Genomic DNA, 21199 nt, shown 5'->3' on the forward strand with positions numbered 1-21199 from the left:
GGTTTCAAAGCTGTATACACAAATTAAAAGACTGAATAAGTGAAAGAATGAATAAAATCAGATTTATCCTTGGTCTTATGGGAAATGATAAAGTTGAAAGTTGTAAGCTAGGAAAAGGGGACATTTTAACAAAAGAGTTCCAAACAGTTCGTAGTGATACAAATCAAAGTCAAACGTTTTGTGAGGGGAATAGATGGGGGAAAAGAATGTTTGCTGAAGAAAATGGTGGACTCTAGCACGGCTGGGTAGACTAGGAAGATGACACACTGGATTAATATGTCAGCATCCAGGAACTCAGAAAAGCTACTGCCAAGAGTAAAAACGCAGCCCCAGGCAAAGAGAGCATGTGCAATGCAAGGCTTAAACACCTGCCAGGAGGGAGTTTAAGAATTTTATTGAAATTATAGAATATACGGGGGAAAGGAATACTACGGGCAGAATGGAAGCAAGCAGTGGTTTTACTGCCAGGAAAACCTAGCAAATTATGCACAAGACTTGATGCATAAAGATCTATTGCCCTCAAATCATGTGTGGAAAGGATGCAAAATGAGAGGTTTGGAAAAAAATGAAATTATCAACTGTGTACAGAGTGGGTTCAGGAAAGGGTGATGCAGAGCTGATCACGTTATAAGATTAGAAACAGAAACAGGAGGAACAGAGAGTTTCTGACAGCTGTCTTTTTGGACCCTGAAAAAGCATCTGACATGCTGTGGAGGGAAGGCTTGCTCTATAAACTGGCTGCAGCTGGAATAAGAGGAAGAATGTTCTGGTGGATAAGAGACATTCAAAGTGACAGAACCAAGCAAGTGAGGGCAGGAGTGCTGGAACAATGTGCATAGTAGGGTGCTGAGAGCCATAGGATCAAACTGTAACCCCTGGATATGATGGAAACCGAGCCCCCCGCACACCTGTCATTCCGGCACCTAGGAGTGAGGGTTGGGGGCAGCTTTGTTGACTGTTTACACATGTCCTTACGAATGGCATTGCCCTCGGGAGTGTTATCGGCCCAGCTCTCTAACAGCGTAATTAGCGATCTCCCTGACAGAACACAGACAGGAACCGGTATTACCCTGTTTGCGGACGGCTGCGCTATCGGGTATATCACAGAAGAGATGAGATCGCTGTGGAGAGAAGCAGTGAGGTGCTCAGGGGGTCTCAGAATGGGGAGATATTTGGGGATTTGAGTTCTCGCTCGCTAAAACAAAGGAAATGCTATTCAGCAAAAGGAGGCTTGGGGCCGAATGGAACTTCTCTCTGTGCTGGAAGAATGCAAGCAGCTCACCGGGGTACATTCCTTGGAGTTATGTATGGAGAATATCAAGACTCAGTGTGAAGACGGGGTGAATCTGCTTTAAGGTATTGCTGGGAACAGCCGGGTGCAGGTGAGAACATGCTGCGGATGCTGTGGAGGGCACTAATAAGACCAGCTGTAGATTAGGGGTGCCAAGCCAAGCCTTTCATTCAGCTTCTAGATCAACACTTACAAAATGAGACCCAAGCCCAGCCCAGGTTCTCAGCTGACATGCGGTGCGAGTATGCCCACTCCGTCGTGTGCTGCAGGGAGCAGCTGGGGAAATGCCTGTACAGCTAAGGGTGAAACTTAGAGGTGACCATCTGGGCGGAGGGTAACAGAACAGGATGAGCACTAAACAAATATACAAAGACTGTTGGGAATTAAGGAGACAAGAAGTAACTGGGCTGTAGAAACACCCGCCTGCTAACAGGGTCAAAAGGTGGTAAAAGACTTGGGTGAAAAGGAAGAACTCGAAGAAAGTAAAATCTTTAGTCCTGGGCAATCAAGCCATAGCTCAATGGCTGCCCTCCGGCTGTGGATTTGGAATTGTGAGATCAAACAAAGGGAAGGGCAGGACCATCAAATGTGATGACTGTGGTTTTGCAGTTTGGACATGGCAATTGGGGTCAGTGTTGCCAGGTCTTTACTGACGGCTCTAGAGACGGCCATGCAGGTAGAGTGAGAACAGCTTTTTGTAGCCCTGAATTTGGAGACTATCCAATTGTGTGGTCATTATGTTGGCCAAATTGATGGGCACGTGGTTGGCACTGACCCGGCTAAGAGTAGCACAGCTAGCTCTGACAGCTGTCCTATCTGACGCTTTATCGCATACACTGAGGGTCGGACAAGGAGCCTCGGAATGCAGGGTTGGCTTTGTCAATGGAATATTGTCCTAGCTACGGAGCTAGTCCCACTAGGTGTCCATACAGTCCTCGCGTGGATTCCAGTACACGTTGGGATTCCAGGCAATGAGATGGCAGATAAAACAGCAAAAAATGCCTTCCAAAGGAGGCGGCTGATACAGAGACCCGTCTGAGTAAACAGGACTCCAGAAGTTTGGTTAAAAGAGAACTTAAGAAGGAATAGCAAGAGCCATGGGCCAAAGAGAAATGAACGATGCCCTCAGCATGAGGATAATGGCATGCTGAATACTATGATAGAAGAGGGGAAGTCACTATATTTAGAGGGCTACCGGGTCACAGTGACTGGAATGGGAATTCACATTGACTAAACAAGCACAAAGAGGGGTTGTGTGACACGTGCAAAGGCCAAGAAACAGCTGAGCAGCTGCTGGGGCAATGCAGGGAGAATGACACAGAAAGAAAGGTTCTTTATGAAGAACTGAGATGCCTCAAGGCAACAGAGCATTGTCTGAGGACCGGGGAAGTGGGGTAGCAGTAAAAACGCATCCCTGGGCTTGTTCAAGGATGCAGGACTGAGTAAGAGGATACAGATTTTTGCGTATATGAAAACTGTGATGGCTGGCGGTCTTGGTCTCGCGTGCTGAGGCTGCTGGGCCATGAAGTGACCTGGAAATAAAGAGGAAGAAGGGGGTTGCAAGGGACGTTGTCTGCAGTCACTCCCTGGGAGGAGTGGGTTCAGATCCCTAAACCCAGAAGTGGGGCCAGACGATCAAGAGGGAAATGGCAAGAAGGCTAGAGATAGAGACAGGGTCTGGGAACCTGTGCATAGGGTCTCTGGGCTGGAACCCAGAGCAGTGGGCAGAGCCAGGTCTCCCACCAGCCACGGGGGACTGTATAATGACCTGGCAGAAGGCTGAATCACAGAGAAGCAGCACAACAAGCCTGAGAGAGCCAGGGGGTCGCAGTGTTAGCAATTGTCGGGGGTGCGGGACGAGGGGAGGAGTCATCAGAATGGAAAGGAGCTAATCCCCAGACATGGCCACAACAAGGTGCCCCAGCGGTGAGTGACCCCCGTGACAGTGGGTCAGGGAGCAGGATGACAGGAGGTGGGGAAGCGGCTGAAACTGGACGCTGCCCAGCTGGGGCAGGAGAGGGTGGCAGGAACCAAACCAGCCAGGGCCAGCAAGTCACTGAGGGACAGGGGCCCGGCTGCTGCTGCCCTGCCAGGCTACTGCAGGGCTGGGTTCTCGACTCCCGCTGCCTGCACAAGAGCAGCATTTTCCTCTTTGGTAATTCCTCAGGTAATTCATCTGCCTCAGGCCTGGGTCCCTCTCAGGGCTCTGCCGGTGCCCCTCGATCCCGACCCGCAGCCCCTGCGCCCGGCCCTGGGCTCCCCACACCCAGCTCTGCCAGTGCCCCTCGATCCCGACCCGCAGCCCCTGCGCCCGGCCCTGGGCTCCCCACACCCACCTCTGCCGGTGCCCTCGATCCCGACCCGCAGCCCCTGCGCCCGGCCCTGGGCTCCCCACACCCACCTCTGCCGGTGCCCTCGATCCCGACCCGCAGCCCCTGCGCCCGGCCCTGGGCTCCCCACACCCAGCTCTGCCGGTGCCCCTCGATCCCGACCCCCAGCCCCTGCGCCCGGCCCTGGGCTCCCCACACGGCGCTGCCTTCCTCAGGCTCCCCCCCCCCCGACTAACAGCCCCCTCTCCAAGGCCTGGTCTGACATCAGGAACTGGGATCTTGGATTGGGGAGGCTCCTTAAACCCTAACTGCATGTTTAGAGCAAGCAGCAGCTCATCTGCATCCCGCCCCAATCCCAGCCCCGGCCCCCACAACTTCCGGGAGCTGCTATTGTGCGCAGCTCCTTTCATCGCTCCCAGGCACCTGGGCAGACAATGGGCACCAGCTGCCTCATCCCACAATCAGAGAATGACCCCAATCAGCAAAGGAGCTGCCTAATTGCAGCCAGCTGGAGACAGACCCCCGCCATCCCCCAGCTGGGGTCTCTCCTGAGGGCTCACTCCCACCCCCATCCCCTGCTTTGTTCCAGAAGCCTCAGGAGCTGCCCTGGTTGCAGGGCTCATGGGGCAGCATCCGAAATGGCTGGAAACTCTCTGGACTCAGGTATCGAGGAGGAGAAGATGGAGGGTGGGGAGATGGAGCCCCCTGCCCCCCACCAGCCCCTCTGGGGAAGCTAAAGCTAACACAGCTGCTCCATAACTACATATATGAAATTACAACCTGTAACCTCACTGTAAGAACCATGCTCAGGGCATCATGAGCCTGCCGAAGACACCCGACATGACACACTTTGCATTGGACACCACGTAATCATTTTACAAGGATGAACATGGGGGTGCTGGGTGTTCCCCTGAGGCACAGAGCGTCACGGAGCGGGCGCCCCCAGAGCTGGCAGGGAGGCTCTTTAGCCTCCTCCCCTCCCCCTGCCCTTCTCCCAGCAGTGCAGCACTGGGGAGAGCAGCTCACAGCTCATCCCCCCACACAGCCCCCTGAGCCCCTCATCCCCAGACCCTGACATGGCATTTCATGCACCACTGGCCGGCCGGGAGCTTTCACCTTCACTTGGCCAGCTGCTCCCCCCACACCAGTGCTAGGTGTTGTGAGTAATGAGCTACTCCAGCCTCTGCACCGAGCGCTTGCCAGGCCCAGCACCGCCTCTCCCGGCCCTGCCTCCTGTGGGAGGAGCATGGACAAGGGATAGGGGATGGGGTCAAGTCAGCCTTTGATGGGGAGGGCTGCTCAGCCTGGGGGTTAACAGGAGTGCAGCTCAGACAGGGCTGCTTTATCTCCCCCTCCATTAGGAGCTTTCCTGGCTCCCACCCTCTCGCTGTGCCCATGACCGTCCACCCCACCAAGGGCAAAGTTGGCACATGGTGCCCGGTCTTGCTGTTCACACTCCACACATGACTCTCACCCACATGTGACTCACCAACTCTGGGGGAACCACAGCTACTTGTGTCCGCCTAAACCGGCCCTTGGTCCACCCAGTTCTGAAGGTGGCGTGGTGCCTGGAGCCTGCCAGCCTCTCTGCCCTGGCCCAGCCCATGGTGATTCTGGGAGAGCAGTCGTGGGAGGGGACAACCAGCCAGCTCATTCCAGCTGTGTCCTTCTCCAGCTGGCGGGGGTGAGTCTCCGGCCCTGGAGAGGCAGGGGAGGGGCTGCTTCATGCACTCACTGGGGAGGGGTGGGGAGGTCTGATGCCAGCAGGCACCTCTGTCTGGACACTGCGGTCCAGCGAGTTGCTCGAAAGCAGGAGCTCCCTGCCAGCAGCGAAGATGTTGTTGAAAGGCAGGATCCTGGGCTAGATGGATCGTTGGTCTGATGCCCAACCAGCCCAGCCGCGGGGAGTGTGAACAGGCTCAGCACCTTGGTGTGAGTGGGGATCGCTGCTTCCTGCTGCTCTCGCCACCCCATGGGTAGGGGGGTGCCCCAGCCCAATGCCACAACCGGCTAAAGCCCTTGATGCTAAGGGCAGCCGTGCTCAGGGCATGGGAGCTAATTATCCCACCAAGCAGCGGGCAGCTCTGGTGCTGGGCTAGGGGCTCTGCGGGAGGCAGCAAGGAATCACAGAGCACAAGCCATGAGCCCTGCACCATGGGGCTGCACCATGCCCCTCTGCTGAGCGCCCTGCTCTGAGCCGCGTCACTCGCCCCTCGGGCTGGCTGCGGGGTGGGGCTGTCTCTGCACTGGGTGCATGTGAAGCACCCGCAGAGCGGGGCCTCGCTCCCTGCCGTAGGCACCAGGGCCAAGCAGGGCAGAGCCCGTGTTCCCTGGGCACACAGGGCCTCATCTACAGTGACGCTCCCTTGGGCATCACCAGTGTGGCACCGCCCCGCCACGGCCAGAGCTCTGGGACTCTGATCTGGACCCACCCCCACCGTGCACGGCCCAGAGCCCAGCTCATTCAGTCAGCTGCTTTGAACGCTCGCCAGTAAGGCTCTCGGCCCCAGTCCACAGCCGCCCTGCTCCTGGGGTGCCAGTTACACCAGGGCCAAGGGGTGCGGAACAGTCCCATTCTGTCCAGGCAGCGTTTGCACCCTTTGGCCCGGTGGCTTTGTGTTCCGCTAAACTTCTGGTGCCTCATGCTCCCGTTCTCCTCTATGGGTTGGGCTCCCCGGCTGGACTACAGCTCCCATGGTGCACTTTGGTGCAGTTGCTCAGCTGTGGTGCATCATGGGAGACAGAGTCCTACCGGGGAGCCCATGTCATAGAGGTGAAGGGGGCCATGAGTCATGCAAGCTCCACCTCCCAGCAGGCATTGCAGCACCATTTCAGACCCAAAGGTTTCCAGTTTGGGGGCGCTGGTTTTTTCTACAAGAAATCAACGTTTCCCGCAGGAAGCAGATGCCCCCTCCTGGAACAACCCAGCTGGTTCAAACCCAGGGTTCCACCCACACCCAGCTTTGGGGCCGATTCCCACCAGCTCTAGCAGAGCCCGGTGGCCTTTTGCACAAGTCTGGGAACTCACAACGTTTTTTCACCAAAGGTGAGGGTGGAACCTGGCTCCATCCCATAATACTCTGGATAACCTGGTAACCCTCTCATGGCCACTTGACTGTAGCAACCTCCTGGCTGCAGGCAGGCTCACCCCATCCTGTGACAGCCACACTCACAGCTCTAAGGCCTGGCTATGACCCATGTGATGTCCCAGCAATGCAGGGGAATGGCACGTCCCTCATGGATGCCGAGCTGTGGAGCATTTGCTCCAACCCCTCAGACAGAGACAAACACCTACAAGATCTCTATCAAGCATTCTTACAACTACAATACCCACCTGCTGAAGTGAAGAAACAGATTGACAGAGCCAGAAGAGTATCCAGAAGTCACCTACTATAGGACAGGCCCAACAAAGAAAATAACAGAACGCCACTAGCCATCACCTTCAGCCTCCAACTAAAACCTCTCCAGCTCATCATCAAGGATCTACAACCTATCCTGAAGGATAACGCATCACTCTCACAGATCTTGGGAGACAGGCCAGGCCTTGCTTACAGACAGCCCCCCAACCTGAAGCAAATACTCACCAGCAACCACACAACAGAACCACTAACCCAGGAACCTATCCTTGCAACAAAGCCCGTTGCCAACTGTGTCCACATATCTATTCAGGGGACACCATCAAAGAGCCTAATCACATCAGCCACACTATCAGAGGCTCGTTCACCTGCACATCTACCAATGTGATATACGCCATCATGTGCCAGCAATGCCCCTCTGCCATGTACATTGGTCAAACTGGACAGTCTCTACGTAAAAGAATAAATGGACACAAATCAGACGTCAAGAATTATAACTTTCAAAAACCAGTGGGAGAACACTGCAGTGGGCTGCAGGGACAGTCGTTCTTTGGTAGCCAATGGCAGCTGAGTTGGTGGGTCTCGGTCCAGCCCCAAGTGGAGAGTGGCCACCCCCCACACTGCCATTGGCAGGGATTGCCCCCCACCACCATAGTGCCCTATGCAGAGAGGCAGATCAGGCTGGGACTGGGGATTTGGATTCTATTCTGTCTCTGCCACTGACTTGCTGGGTGACCTTGGGCTTGTCCTGCTGCCCCCCACACAGTGCCCATTCTGGGTGAGCAGAGGCCTTCAGCTCCTGGAGCCACCTGCCTGGCACCACTCACTGTGAACAGCGTGTTCCCACGTAATCTGAGTGGGCAGATGGGACAATGAAACAGAAAGTACAGAATAGTGGAATCATGGACTATCAGGGCTGGAAGGGACCTCAGCAGCTCACACAAAGGAGTCTCTGGCCATGACTGAGCTGCCAAAAGAGTGGGTGGGCGGCAGGTACTGTGCTTTACTAGCCTGGGGCAGGTCCCAGCTTTCAGGGCAGCATAGCCATGGCCTCCGAGCCCGGGAGGAGCTGAGCAGCAAGGCCAGGGCAGGGTTAATGTGGCTGATACAGCATGAGCGTGCTGAACCCACGCTGGAGCCAGGCACGTGCCCCTGCCAAGCAGCCCCCAAGGCGGGCGTGCGGGGGAGCCACAGGGCGGGGGCTCGTGCTGCGCCAGCCTGTCACTCGCTTGTCATTTCTCACTGACGAGCTGCCTGGCGAGAAGAGAAGCTGCCGGGACTTGGCTGGCAGTGGGGGAGCAACTGACGAGTGACAGGCTGAAGCCGAGGGGGGCCAGAGGAGGCCCAAAACTGCTGACTCGAGCGCTACGCTCAGGAACCAGCAGAGCCCTGGGCAAGTCCCCTGGCGCTCCACTGCTTTGACGATTGTGATTAGGAGCCCTGGGAGAGAGGCTCAGAGCTCGGGAACATGGAGGGAGAAGCCACGCACCTGAAGGGTGCAGGGAGGGAGGGGCTGGCCAGCCGAAGCAGCTCGCAGAAATATTTAGGAACATGCCAGCCATGCCTCTAAAGAGGCTTGGAGGCACCACCCCCATTTGTGTCCAGTCTGCTACCATGCCAGCTGGCGAAGCCAAGGCCTGTCTAGGTCTGCCTGTGCTTCGCCTGGCACAGCAGGCCCTGGGCCTAGCTGGGGTGCAGCATGGTGCTTCTGCCAGGAGGTGAGTGATGGCAATGGGGGGGAAGAGGGAGGGAACTCTAGTAACTGACCAATAACTAGACCAGGGGAAACTAAAGCTTCCCTCTCTGGCCAGGTATCCTCCCCCTGCCCCACTCCCAAGTGCTCCAAGATGGCATCCCAACCACAGGAAGGGAAAGCCGAGAGATTGGCAAACACAGCAGTGGAATGCAGTGGTGCAGAACAGCGGGGCCAGGAGGCTTCACCCATCTACTTTTCGCCAGGGCAGACCCTGCCCCCTTCCCTTCCTCTTCCCCCCAAGGCCCCACCCCCTGGGCAGGCCAGCGTGGAGCCCGGCCGGGGAGCCCGGACAGTTGTGGGAGCTGTGTGCACGGACCCTCCATCTGCCCGCAGTGCAGGGGGCTGACAGGTAGGGTTGCCAGTTTTGGTTGAACGTATTCCTGGAGGGTTGATCACATGACAACCTTTAATTAAAGATAAATCTTTAATTCCTGGAGAATCCAGGACAACCCTAGCCTGGGCCAGGACAGGTGGAGGGTCCGTGACCCCACGGCAGCTCCGCACAGCTGCCCGTGCAGCTCTCCCTGACCTGGCTCCAGCCGGGGGGCAGGGCCTCAGAGCTACAGCCTGACATGGTAAGTGCCGTGCGGGCAGCCATGGTATGGACCCTCCACCTGCCCTGGGCAGGGGGACCTGTCGCACCACGGACAGGTGGAGGGTCTGCTGCAACTCCCCACTGCTGCCTGCACGGCTCTTATCATGGCTGGGCTGCAGCTCCAAGGGCCCCCCGGCTGGAGTTGGGTCAGGGAGAGCTGCGCAAGCAACTATGGGGAGCCACATGGACCTTCCACCTGTGCCTAGCCTGGGCTGGGCAGGGGATATGGGCATGGGGCTGCTTTTGGCCCCACCACCACGGGTGGGCTCCCCAGCCCTGCTCTGGCTTCCAGCTTGCCCAGGGGCAGGGCCTCAGGGGTGGGGGCCCCCAGCCCCCCCCCCACTTTTGGGAAGGCTCGTCGCCCTTAATGGAATGTATCTGCAGCTAGAGTCCAGGGCCTTCTTCAGCTGGTGGGAATATCTCAGAGAGAACAGGCCCTTGGCTGCACCGCCCAGCCAGCCCCACTCACACCTGGGAGCAGCAAGCAGCCATCCTCCAAGCGTCCCTTCACTGGTCCTGCTCCAGTCCCATGGGAGCTGTGGCTTGGTACCACCTGTGATGGGTTGGATCACAGAAACTCCTTTGGGACTGCCACCGGATGCGCCTAGACTACCTCTGAGCCCGTTTTCCCTGCCAGCTTGGGACCTCAGTACCTTGTCTTGTTTGAGCCAGACATACTTGCCTGCTGCAAACACAGATCCACGTCTGAACCACGTCCACCACAAGCTGCAGGCTTAACTGAAAACAGCTTAAGAAGTGCTCCTGTCTCCAGCACTCAGATACCCAGCTCCCAATGGGGTCCAAACCCCAAATAAATCCATTTTACCCTGCATAAAGCTTATACGCAGTAAATTCGTAAATTGTTTGCCCTCTATAACACTGATAGAGATATAGGCACAGCTGTTTTCCTCCTGCGCCCCCAAGTATGAATACTTACTGGGTTAATTAAGAAGTAAAAAGTGATTTTATTAAATACAAAAAGTGGGATTTAAGTGGTTCCAAGTAATAACAGACAGAACAAAGTAAACTACCAAACAAAATAAAATAAAACACACAAGTCTATCCTAATACAGTAGGAAACTAAATGCAGGTAAATCTCACCCTCAGAGATGTTCCAATAAGCTTCTTTGATAGACTAGCCTCCTTCTAGTCTGGGTCCAGCAATCACTCACAGCCCTGTAGTTACTGTCCTTTGTTCCAGTTTCTTTCAGGTATCCTTTGGGGTGGAGAGGCTATCACTTGAGCCAGTTGAAGACAAAATGAAAGGGTTTCCCTGGGGCTTATATAGTCTCTCTCTTGTGGGTGGACACCCCTCTCTCCCCCTGTTCCCAGCTACAAGATGGAGTTTTGGAGTCACATGGGTAAGTCACATGTCCATGCATGACTCAGTTCTTTACAGGCCGATGCCATTGTCCACATGCTAGTTTGAGAACTTGTGGCACCTTAGAAACTAAAAAATTTATGACAGGTTTCAGAGTAGCAGCCGTGTTAGTCTGTATTCGCAAAAAGAAAAGGAGTCCTGTGTGTATATAAAGTCTGCTGCAGTTTCCACGGTATGCATCCGATGAAGTGAGCTGTAGCTCACGAAAGCTCATGCTCAGATAAATTGGTTAGTCTCTAAGGTGCCACAAGTCCTCCTTTCTCTTTGCGGCTACAGACTAACACGGCTGCTACTCTGAAACATGCTAGTTTGAATGTTCCCAGGAAAGCTCAGATGTGGATTGGTGTCCACCAAGGTCCATTGTTAGCCAAGTACTCCCAATTACTTGAATAACCTCTTCACACTATGTTGACCAGATTTCTCTTAGGTGCTTCCTACAGCAAACACTTTAAATACAAGCATAGAGCCATAACTTTAGATATAAAAATGATACATGCATACAAATAGGATGAATACATTCAGTAGAACATAACCTTTGCAAAGAGGTGTTACATGGCATATGTAGCATAAAGCATATTCCATTTATGTCATATTTACATTCATAAGCATTATAAAGCATTATGGGGTGCAATGTCACACCACCACCTCAGCTTCCCCAGGGCACTGGGTAAGGCAGGCCTCGCCTCAGGTTGTGTTTGCTCACCAGCGAGGTCCTCGCCAGAGAACAGGCACCTGCAGTCCGAGAGCAGAAACTTGACTAGACAAAGAGAGGCTCAGCCTTGTCTGGCAGGGGCGAGCCTGTTACCCTCCCAATATGCCAGTTTATAACTTTTGCTGTAGCTGTCAGGGATTCCCAGTCAGCCATGCCCACACCCTGCCCCATGCCCAGCTACCCTCCCAGCCATGCCCAGCCGGAGCCAGCAAACACAGCAGGGAGCTTTGGGATATGAGTGGTGAGGGAAGGACAGGTTGTCTATAGGCTGGAGCAGTCAGTTTGGCAGCTAAAACTCCAAAGCCTGATTGTCTGGGGGTGCTAAGCACCCACTGGTGTCTACATGCCCATCAGTGGCTCTGCCTACTGGAGGGCACTGCTGTAGTCTATGGCGGGTATCTGACTCTGCTTGAGAGAGGCAGCTCAGCACCCCTGTGAATCAGGCTTGCAGAGACTGTGGGTCTATCAGACGCCCTGGGCTGGACGCTGGCAGAAGCAGCATTACATGGCTGTATGTCTCCTCCACGGCCTCCTTTCCTCCTCCCTTCACTCCCTCCTCCAAACTCCCTTGTTTCTCCTACGTAATCGACAGCCACAGGAGCTTGGAGAGTGAAGCTGTTTGTTCCAGTCGCAGCTCAGCTGTATCAGAGCCCGTGGAACCCACGCAAGAGATGAGGATGGGGTGCAGAACCCCTCCCGCACGTCCAGCACATGGCAGAGTTAGCCAGGAGAGAACCTGACTGTAGAGCACAATGCATCAGCCCAGAAGCTGGCCCCACGGGTGAACAGGGCCCTGAAGCCGGCGCAAGGAACAAAATGTTCCCATTGGCATCAACAAAATGTTCCCATCAATGGCTCCATCTACTGAGTGCACTGCTGTAGTCCATGCTGAGTATCTGTCTGACTCAGCTTGAGATAGACAACTGCTGCTGTTCCCATAGCCAAATCAAAGACAGCACGTAGCCAATGGAGACTGCTTGACTGACGTCAAAGCAAAGGGTCTTTCCAGCAAGCTGGAAGAAACTATAAAGGAGGGGAAGTGACATCATCACTTAGCCTCCCTCCCTCCACAACTCAATACCTGGAAACACATCTGGAGGACAAAGACTGAACTGGGGAGGAAGTCCCAGGCTGAAGGAGTCTTCCAGCCTGTGTATGGAAGATCTGTAACCTGTCACACACAGTTAATTGCAGAGGGGCCTATTGGTGACTTTGTGCAACTATACTGTCCAGCAGACAAAACCCTTCCTAACGCAGACAACCTCACTCATAAGTATCCGAAAGAAAATGACGATGCTTTAGTGTTTAAACTGATGGAATGAGGTGATGGAAATGTGGTGTCTAGTCTGATTCTTGATGAGTCTGCTGATGCTTTGGACCATACGATTCTTGTCCTTTATTTCAAAGTGAATAAACCCACATTGTTTTGTGCTGACTTGACATTCATCCCCTCTGCTGACAGCCATTTTGTCAATGCAGCAAAAATGGACATTTTTGAGATGTTCCAGCTAACTTGGGAAAATGTGACCACAACCAACACAGATGCTGCTTCCTACTTGATAAGTATGCTTGGGAGATGAAACTCAATCAGAAACCGGAGCTGCTACGTACTACCTGTCCTGCTCATCTGATAAACATTGTGCTGTCAGCAGCTACTGCGGCAGAGGAAATGAAAGAGGTGAAATTTTGCATCATTGGATTTGGGTCCATTTTCAAGCCCACAAACTACCCCTGTTGTGCCACTTTAGTGAACAAGCTTGTTCTTTGCTGCCTGTCATGAAAATAACATGTGGACTGTGCTAATGTGTTCCCTAGATCATCCTGAGTTTGTTGGGTCTAAAGCGGGGGTGGGAAGAGGTGGGGTGGGGCCTTGGGGGAAGGGGTGGAGGGGGCGGGCCTGGGGCTGAACAGGGAGCTTGAGTGTCTGTGAAAATTTTTAAATCAAAATGGAGGTCATCGGGTTGCTAAAGTTTGAGAACCATTGCTCTAAACAGAATAATACAGTTTAGATTCAGTTCCATCTCCCCCTTTAAATTCTACATTGCTGTAATGTGCTCAATGGATTACAACAAGGATTAGCCTTGCAGATCAAAGTAAACCATCCAGGAGACGGGGTGTTTGGGAGTTTCCTCCATGGTGAATGGCTCATACTTTCCTGGGCAATGAGGGAGGGGGGCTGCAAACTATAGAAAGGGTCAGCCTCAATTTAAACCCATTTTAGTCCCAACATGCCTGGGTTTCAGAAATGAAGGCCTGATTCAGCAGAAAACCTCCCTACCCTTTTGGGGGGGTCACGTAAGCCCCAAGAAACCAGTGTGTCTGGCTACAGGCTCTGAACCAGGACAACCAGGTCTAGCCACATCCCTGCCTTCCTGCGTGTCCTCAGGCCAGTCATGAACACTCTCTAAGGCCATTGGCCGAAACCTCTGTGTGCCTCAGTTAGCCTGTGTGAGCATGTGTGTGCGTGAGTGTGTTGCCGGCACCCAGTGCCGAGAGGCTGAACAACAGCTTGAGTTGGTTCGTTACCCGGTGTGCTACACCCAATAATCACAACGGGGTGGAGAAGCAGAAAAGTTTATTTGAAGCTTCAAAAAGGTACAGGGAGATTTGAATCTCAAATCCTGTACAAAAGAGCAGGAAATTACACAGGCTTTTATACATCCTTTTTCCCAGCATACTTATCCAATAGCAAGCTGCTTCAAGTATCCATATAGCCAGCCAATCCAGTTCCCAGCTAGTTCCCTGATTCTCTGTATCATTTGTTAAACTATACATAAAGCTGCTTTATTCAGCATTGTTCTTCCATATCTCCCCTGTTTGGCCTTGCTTAGTTTCAGGCAGTCTGACTCTGCAACATACTGTTGCAGATTCTCAGCATAACTGCTGTGTGTGCCTCCAGGCGGGGGGGCCAAGGACACTTGGGCCTAGCACGCAGAGCTGCTGCGAGTGCCTCCAGGCAGGGGGGGGCGGGGGCAAGGACACCGGGGCCTAGTGCATGGGGGCTTCATCGACACTCGTGGTCTTCCATCCCCTCGAGTTACCTAGTGGCCATGCCCCAGTGTTCCCAACAACTCCCCCCTTTGAGAACACTCAACAGCCTTGGCTTTGAGTTTTCTTACTTGGGCTACTTATTTTTTTACAATATAATTTTGCATAAGCACTTTGTGATAGCCCTGAAGAGAATGACTTATTAACTTTTGCAAAAGGGCCCTGACACATGATACCGCACAGCATAATACCAGTAATACAAGCAATACAGGAAAGAGAAATTTCAATAGCAGGCTAAATAAACCACCCAGCCAAGACGACAAACCCCAGCCTGAAAACAAGGTTTGCAACCAACTGTTTTCTGGGGCAGTATAGGCAACCTGTGCTCCGGCTCGGGCATGGGCTTCAGCCTGTACCACCTTTTTATAGATTTTATAACTGCTATTATTTACATATACATAATATTGGGGCCCGATGAGGGCACAAACCCCTCCTTGGGATGCCAAGAGATAGTTCAAAGCCAGCCTGTTTTGGAGGGAAAACGTCCTGAGCTGCTGTATGGGAAATTAGCAGGACGGTATAGGGTCCTTTTTACTTTTTTTGGAGAGGCTTGTTTTTCCAGGTGCGAACAAGCACAGAGTCACCGGGCTGTAAGGAGTGGACGGGAGAGTCCAAGGGGAGAGGCTGGGAATCCTTGGTATACCTGTGAAGAGACAAGAGAACAGCAGACAGGGAACACATATACTGTGACAAAAAAACATTACCCAGCTCCCATTCCCCTGACAGAACCGGGGTGCCATTTATGGGCCATGCCCTTTCAAACATAATTTTAAAGGGACTGAGCCCTAATCTACCCTTTGGGAGAATGCGGATACGGAGTAGGACGAGAGGCAAAGCATCAGGCCATCGCAGTGAGGCTTCTTGGCACACTTTTGAGAGATGCCGTTTAAGGGTCTGATTGGTACGCTCCACTACCCCACTGGCTTGCGGTCTCCAGGGCGTATGGAGTTTCCAGGGGATCTGTAAGGCATGTGAGATGCTTTGAATGATTTTTGACGTGAAGTGTGTCCCGTTGTCAGATTTTATTTACAGGGGGAGTCCAAAGCGAGGAATGATCTCCTTAACAAACTTGAGGGCCACTGTCCTGGCAGTGCAGTTACGGCATGGGAAGGCTTCTGGCCATCCGCTGAACCGATCCACTATGACAAGGAGATATTTGAACCCTTGGGTCCGGGGAAACTCAGTAAAGTCTATTTGCCACACTTGTCCGGGGCCCGGAGTGGGTTCTAGGGCAGCTGGTGGCACAGGATGTCCCGGTCGGGGGTTATTCTTTTGGCAGACTAAGCAGTCCGCCTGTACCTGGGCAGCCAGGGGTCGGAGTCCGGAAGTGAAAGTATTTTCCCATTAGCTGGATAAGTGCTTCCCTGCCAGCTTGAGTGGTTTGATGTAGTTTCTGCAGCACTGGCCGGATTAGGCCCTTTGGTAGGAGGACCTTCCCTTCTGGGGAATGGAGCCGTCCCTCCTTTTCCCGGAGACCGAGTTTGTCGGTTAGCTGTCTCTCCTCCCCAGAGTACTGAGGGGTTGGAAGCTCCCCTACTGATGGGATAAGGGCATGCATATGGGCGTTCTCAGCCTGAGGGGATGGCAGGGTGGCAGCATGCTTAGCCTCTCTATCTGCCCGGGCGTTACCTCTGGTCACATCTTGATCCTCCCTTTGATGGGCTTTACAGTGTACGACCGCCACTTCCGAGGGAAGTTGTACGCCTTCTAGGAGCCGGAGGATTTGGGGCCCGTACTTGACTGGGGAGCCTTGGGCTGTCAGCATTCCCCTTTGCTTCCATAGGCCAGCATGAGCATGCAGCACCCCAAAAGCATACTTTGAATCAGTAAAAATGTTGACCCGCTTTCCTTTTGACAGTTCAAGTGCACGGGTCAGGGCTATTAGTTCGGCAAGCTGGGCAGAGGTCCCCGCAGGCAAACCTTCAGCTTCCACAGTGTCATGGAGGGTCACAACAGCATAACCCGCCCTCCTTTGCCCATCTATTACAGTACTGCTACCATCAGTGTAGCACTCATAATCTGCATTTGGGAGAGGTACATCCTTTAAATCCGGACGGCTGGAGTACTGGACATCTATGATCTTTAAACAGTCATGTTTTTGTTTCTTTGTTTCTGGCAAGAGAGTGGCTGGGTTAAGGGAGGGGCAAGGCTGTAGGGTGACTTCAGAGTTCTCTAACAGCTTAGCCTGGTACCGAGCAATCCGAGCCTGGGTGAGCCAAAGCCCTCCCTTTGCATCCAATAAGGCTCGGACCATATGGGGAGTATAGATTTGCATAACCCCTCCCAATGTTAGCTTCTCCGCTTCCTCAAGCAATAGGGCAGTAGCTGCGACCGCCCGTAAACATGCCGGCCAACCCTTTGCAACCTGATCCAATTGCTTAGAAAAATAAGCCACAGGACGCTTCCATGCTTCTAACAGCTGTGTAAGCACTCCTAGCGCCACCCCCCTTCGTTCATGTACATACAACTGAAACGGCTTAGAGAGATCTGGCAGGCCCAGAGCCGGGGCTTCCATCAATTTTCTTTTTAGGATTTTAAATGCCCTGTCAGCCTCTGGGGTCCAATAGAAGGGGTCATGATTTGCTTCTTTTACACAGTTGTACAGGGGTTTAGCCCACAGTCCAAACTTTGGGATCCATATCCTGCAAAAGCCTGCCATACCCAGAAATGCCCTGAGCCGCTTATGGTTACTTGGGGTAGGAACTTGACAGATAGCTTCCTTTTTTTTACTTGAAAGCTGACGCTTCCCTTGCCGTATGTGAAACCCGAGGTACCGTACCTCTGGGAGGGCAATTTGAGCCTTACTTCGTGCTACACGATATTCCCGGAGTCCAATAAAATTCAGGAGGCTCACGGTGGCTTTAAGGCAGGGTTTTTGGCCCACAGTGGCAATTAACAAATTATTTACATACTGCAGAAGGAGAGCCTCCTCATTATCCCACTCCTGTAGGTCCCTGGCCAGAGCCTGGCCAAAAAGGGTGGGAGAGTTTTTAAATCCCTGGGCCAACACTGTCCAGCAAAGTTGCTTTTTAACCCTTTTTTGGTCCTCCCACTCGAAGGAGAAGATTTCCTGTGATGGGGTGGCAACTGGGATGGTAAAGAAAGCATCTTTTAGATCAAGGACTGAAAAATGGGTATACTGTCCCCCTATAGAAGCCAATAAGGTGTACGGGTTAGGGACAAGAGGGTGCAGAGTCTTAACCCGTTCATTGACTGCCCTTAGGTCCTGTACCAGCCGATACGTGCCATCAGGCTTCTGTACGGGTAGAATGGGAGTGTTCCAGGCTGACTGACATTCCCGGAGAATACCATACATTAGGAATCGATTTATAGTTTCCTGTAAACCTTTTTTGGCTTCCCTCTTGATGGGATACTGTTTTACTTGCACTGGGCCTTTCCCTGGTATGTGCTGAATAGTAATAGGGGTCTGGTGGGTGGCCTTTCCTGGAATCCCTGATGCCCACACAAGGGGGTACACCTGGTCTTCCCAGGGACTCCATTCTGGGGCTTGCATGGCTGAGGGCTCAACTGCAAGGGTCATGATTCAGGCATTCTCAGGGGGTAAGGTAAGGGTTATTTCGTCCTCAGTAAAATGCAGGGTGGCACCGAGGCGACAAAGCAGATCCCGTCCCAGCAGAGGCGTTGGACACTCAGGGAGGTATACCAGCTTGTGGGATATAGTCCTGTCTCCCAAAGCACATTCCGCTGGGGCATACACTGGGCACTTGGTGTCCCTGCCTGTGGCTCCCACCACAGTAAGGGAATCTGCTACTGGCAACTGAAGAGGCTGATTTACGGCAGTTCGGGCCGCTTCAGAGTCCACTAAAAAATCTATTTCTGAGCTTCCCACCCGCATCTTTACTCAGGGTTCTGGGGGTAGGGTGGTCCGTCTCCCCTGACACCCCTATTTCTGCTTCACCATTGCCATTATAGGGGCACCCCCCTTTTCTTTCCTCTTTGGGCACTCATTTTTCCAGTGTTCCTCCTGTTGACACAGGGCACACTGGTTGCGACCCAGTCGTCTCTCCTGCAGGCCCGGACGGTCGCGTCCACGGCCCCTTCCTCCCCAGCCACTTCTCTTAGTGCCGGCCTGTACCGCTGTTACTATTAATTTTACTTGCTTTTTTGTTTGTTTGGTTTTTTTAGATTATAAGCTCGGTTTGCAGTCTCTAAAATTTGTGCCATGGTCATACCCATTAAATCCTCCTTTTTCTGTAACTTTCTTTTAATATCAGGGGCTGCTCTGCTTGTAAAAATTCCCTTAATAATTGACTTAGTTGCCTGATTATTGGGGTCTGCATTAGTGTTCTGTCGAATGGTGTCCCGAATACGCTGTAGAAAGGCCCCTGGGCTTTTTTTTAAATTCTGCATTACTTCATATGGCTTTGCCCAATTATTATGTCGGACAGCCGAGTGACGGAGTCCATGCAAAAGCAACTCCTTATAGGAGGTAAGGCGGATCATATCCCCATGATCATTTGGATCCCACCTGGGGTCTGCTCGGGGGACTTGTGCATCTGGGTCAGGGACATTAATACGATTCCGGTCGTACCGTCTCTGTGCCGCCTCTCTTGCCTTGGACGCAACCTGTTATCTTTCAACCTCAGACAATAGGGTTTGCAGGAGGACGTTACAATCATCCCAGTCCGGCTTGTGACTGCTGAGGCACCCCTTAAAGACTGATATAAACCTGCTTGGGTTGGTGGAAAACTCTCCTGCCTGTGCTTTGAAAGCAGCCAAATCCACAGGATTAAAGGGCACATGAGTATAAACCTGCATAGTTGTGGCAGGACGCCTGTCTGATCCAGACCGGGCGACTTTAGTTTCAGTGATTAAGGGGTATAGGCCAACCATTGGGGACTTACAAGGTGTGGGTGTAGGGGCCGAAGGGGACACCGGCTCTGCCATTACAGTGGGGGTGGGGGTCTGGGGACTAACATTAGCTGCTACCGAACCAGTTGGAGTCAGATTACAGCACTGTAAAATATCTGGTCGAGTACATAAAGTCAGAAACAAATGCGCATACATATGTTCATTCCATTTCCTTGTTTTCTGACAGAACAGGAGTAACTGAAGGATCGTGTTGTAATTAATTGACCCTCCTGGTGGCCACCACTCCTGGTCCTTTAGTTGATATTGAGGCCAGTCAACTGTACAGAATCGTTTTAATTGGCTCTTAGTCATCGGATCCGCACCAAATACCTTCCAGTTTGTTAGAATGCACTCTAGGGGCGTACACCGTGCCCTAACCTCTGAGCTCTGTCCCTGTCCCATACCTACAGGGTAACTCTGGGCGTCCCCAGGTTCCAACAGAGCATATAATCCGGATTTTAAAAGGTTCCTACCTTATTTAAGGGACCGGTTCTTCACCGCTGTCCTGCAGCTGCTGCTCCCCCACGTCTAAGGGACCGGTTCTTCACCGCCGTCCACAACAGCTTCTCCACTATATGAGTGCGTTGCACCGTTGTGCCCTCTGGGGTCGATCAAATCGCGTCTCCTCCGAGGCCCCCGATGAACTCACCGGTGCGCGCTGGGCGTCGGTTCTCGCCGCAATCCTCGACCTCCAGGAGGGGTCCGGGCAAGGCTAAATTGCAGCCTCGTCGCCCACCCAGGGACGCCAAAAGCTGTTGCCGGTACCCAGGGCCGAGAGGCTGAACAACAGCTTGAGTTGGTTCATTACCCGGTGTGCTACACCCAATAATCACAACGGGGTGGAGAAGCAGAAAAGTTTATTTGAAGCTTCAAAAAGGTACAGGGAGATTTGAATCTCAAATCCTGTACAACAGAGCAGGAAATTACACAGGCTTTTATACATCCTTTTTCCCAGCATACTTATCCAATAGCAAGCTGCTTCAAGTATCCATATAGCCAGCCAATCCAGTTCCCAGCTAGTTCCCTGATTCTCTGTATCATTTGTTAAACTATACATAAAGCTGCTTTATTCAGCATTGTTCTTCCATATCTGCCCTGTTTGGCCTTGCTTAGTTTCAGGCAGTCTGACTCTGCAACATACTGTTGCAGATTCTCAGCATAACTGCTGTGTGTGCCTCCAGGCGGGGGGGCCAAGGACACTTGGGCCTAGCACACAGAGCTGCTGCGAGTGCCTCCAGGCAGGGGGGGGGGGGCAAGGACACCGGGGCCTAGTGCGAGGGGGCTTTATCGACACTCGTGGTCTTCCATCCCCTCGAGTTACCTAGTGGCCATGCCCCAGTGTTCCCAACAAGTGTGAGGTGTCTGCACATACATGTGTAGGGTGTGTGTGCATGGGTGAGCACGTGAGTGAGCACATGTGAGTTAGCGTGTGTGTGTGTGTGTGTGAGAGCACACGTGTGATGTGACAAAGTCTCAAGCCTGCATTGGTGGGTCCGGCGCATGTGAGCTGTTTCAGGGGCCTCAGAAACTCGGTAAGGCCCCAATGTGACCTCCCTTTCTCAGCGTAGCGGCAAGAGCCACAGCCTATGGAGCGACTTGCCTCACTGGCCAGTGTGGGAGCTGGGAAGGGGAAACACCCCCCAGTCTCTGTTGCTCCCTAGAGCTCAGAAGGCACATTTCGGCCTCCTGACTGGACCGAGTCCTGCTTCCCTTCTCCAGGGGATCTCTGCAGAGCATGGGGCGGGGAAGAACCCAGGCCCACCCTCTACTCCGGGTTCCAGCCCAGGGACACTAATGGTAGCAGCTGGTGGTGGATTTCCCTTCACCACTGACGCCGCTTTCCCCATGGTCCCGTTCC

The sequence above is a fragment of the Lepidochelys olivacea genome (genome assembly GCF_965140295.1).
Source record: "Lepidochelys olivacea isolate rLepOli2 genome assembly, chromosome: 18".
NCBI lineage: Eukaryota > Metazoa > Chordata > Testudines > Cheloniidae > Lepidochelys > Lepidochelys olivacea.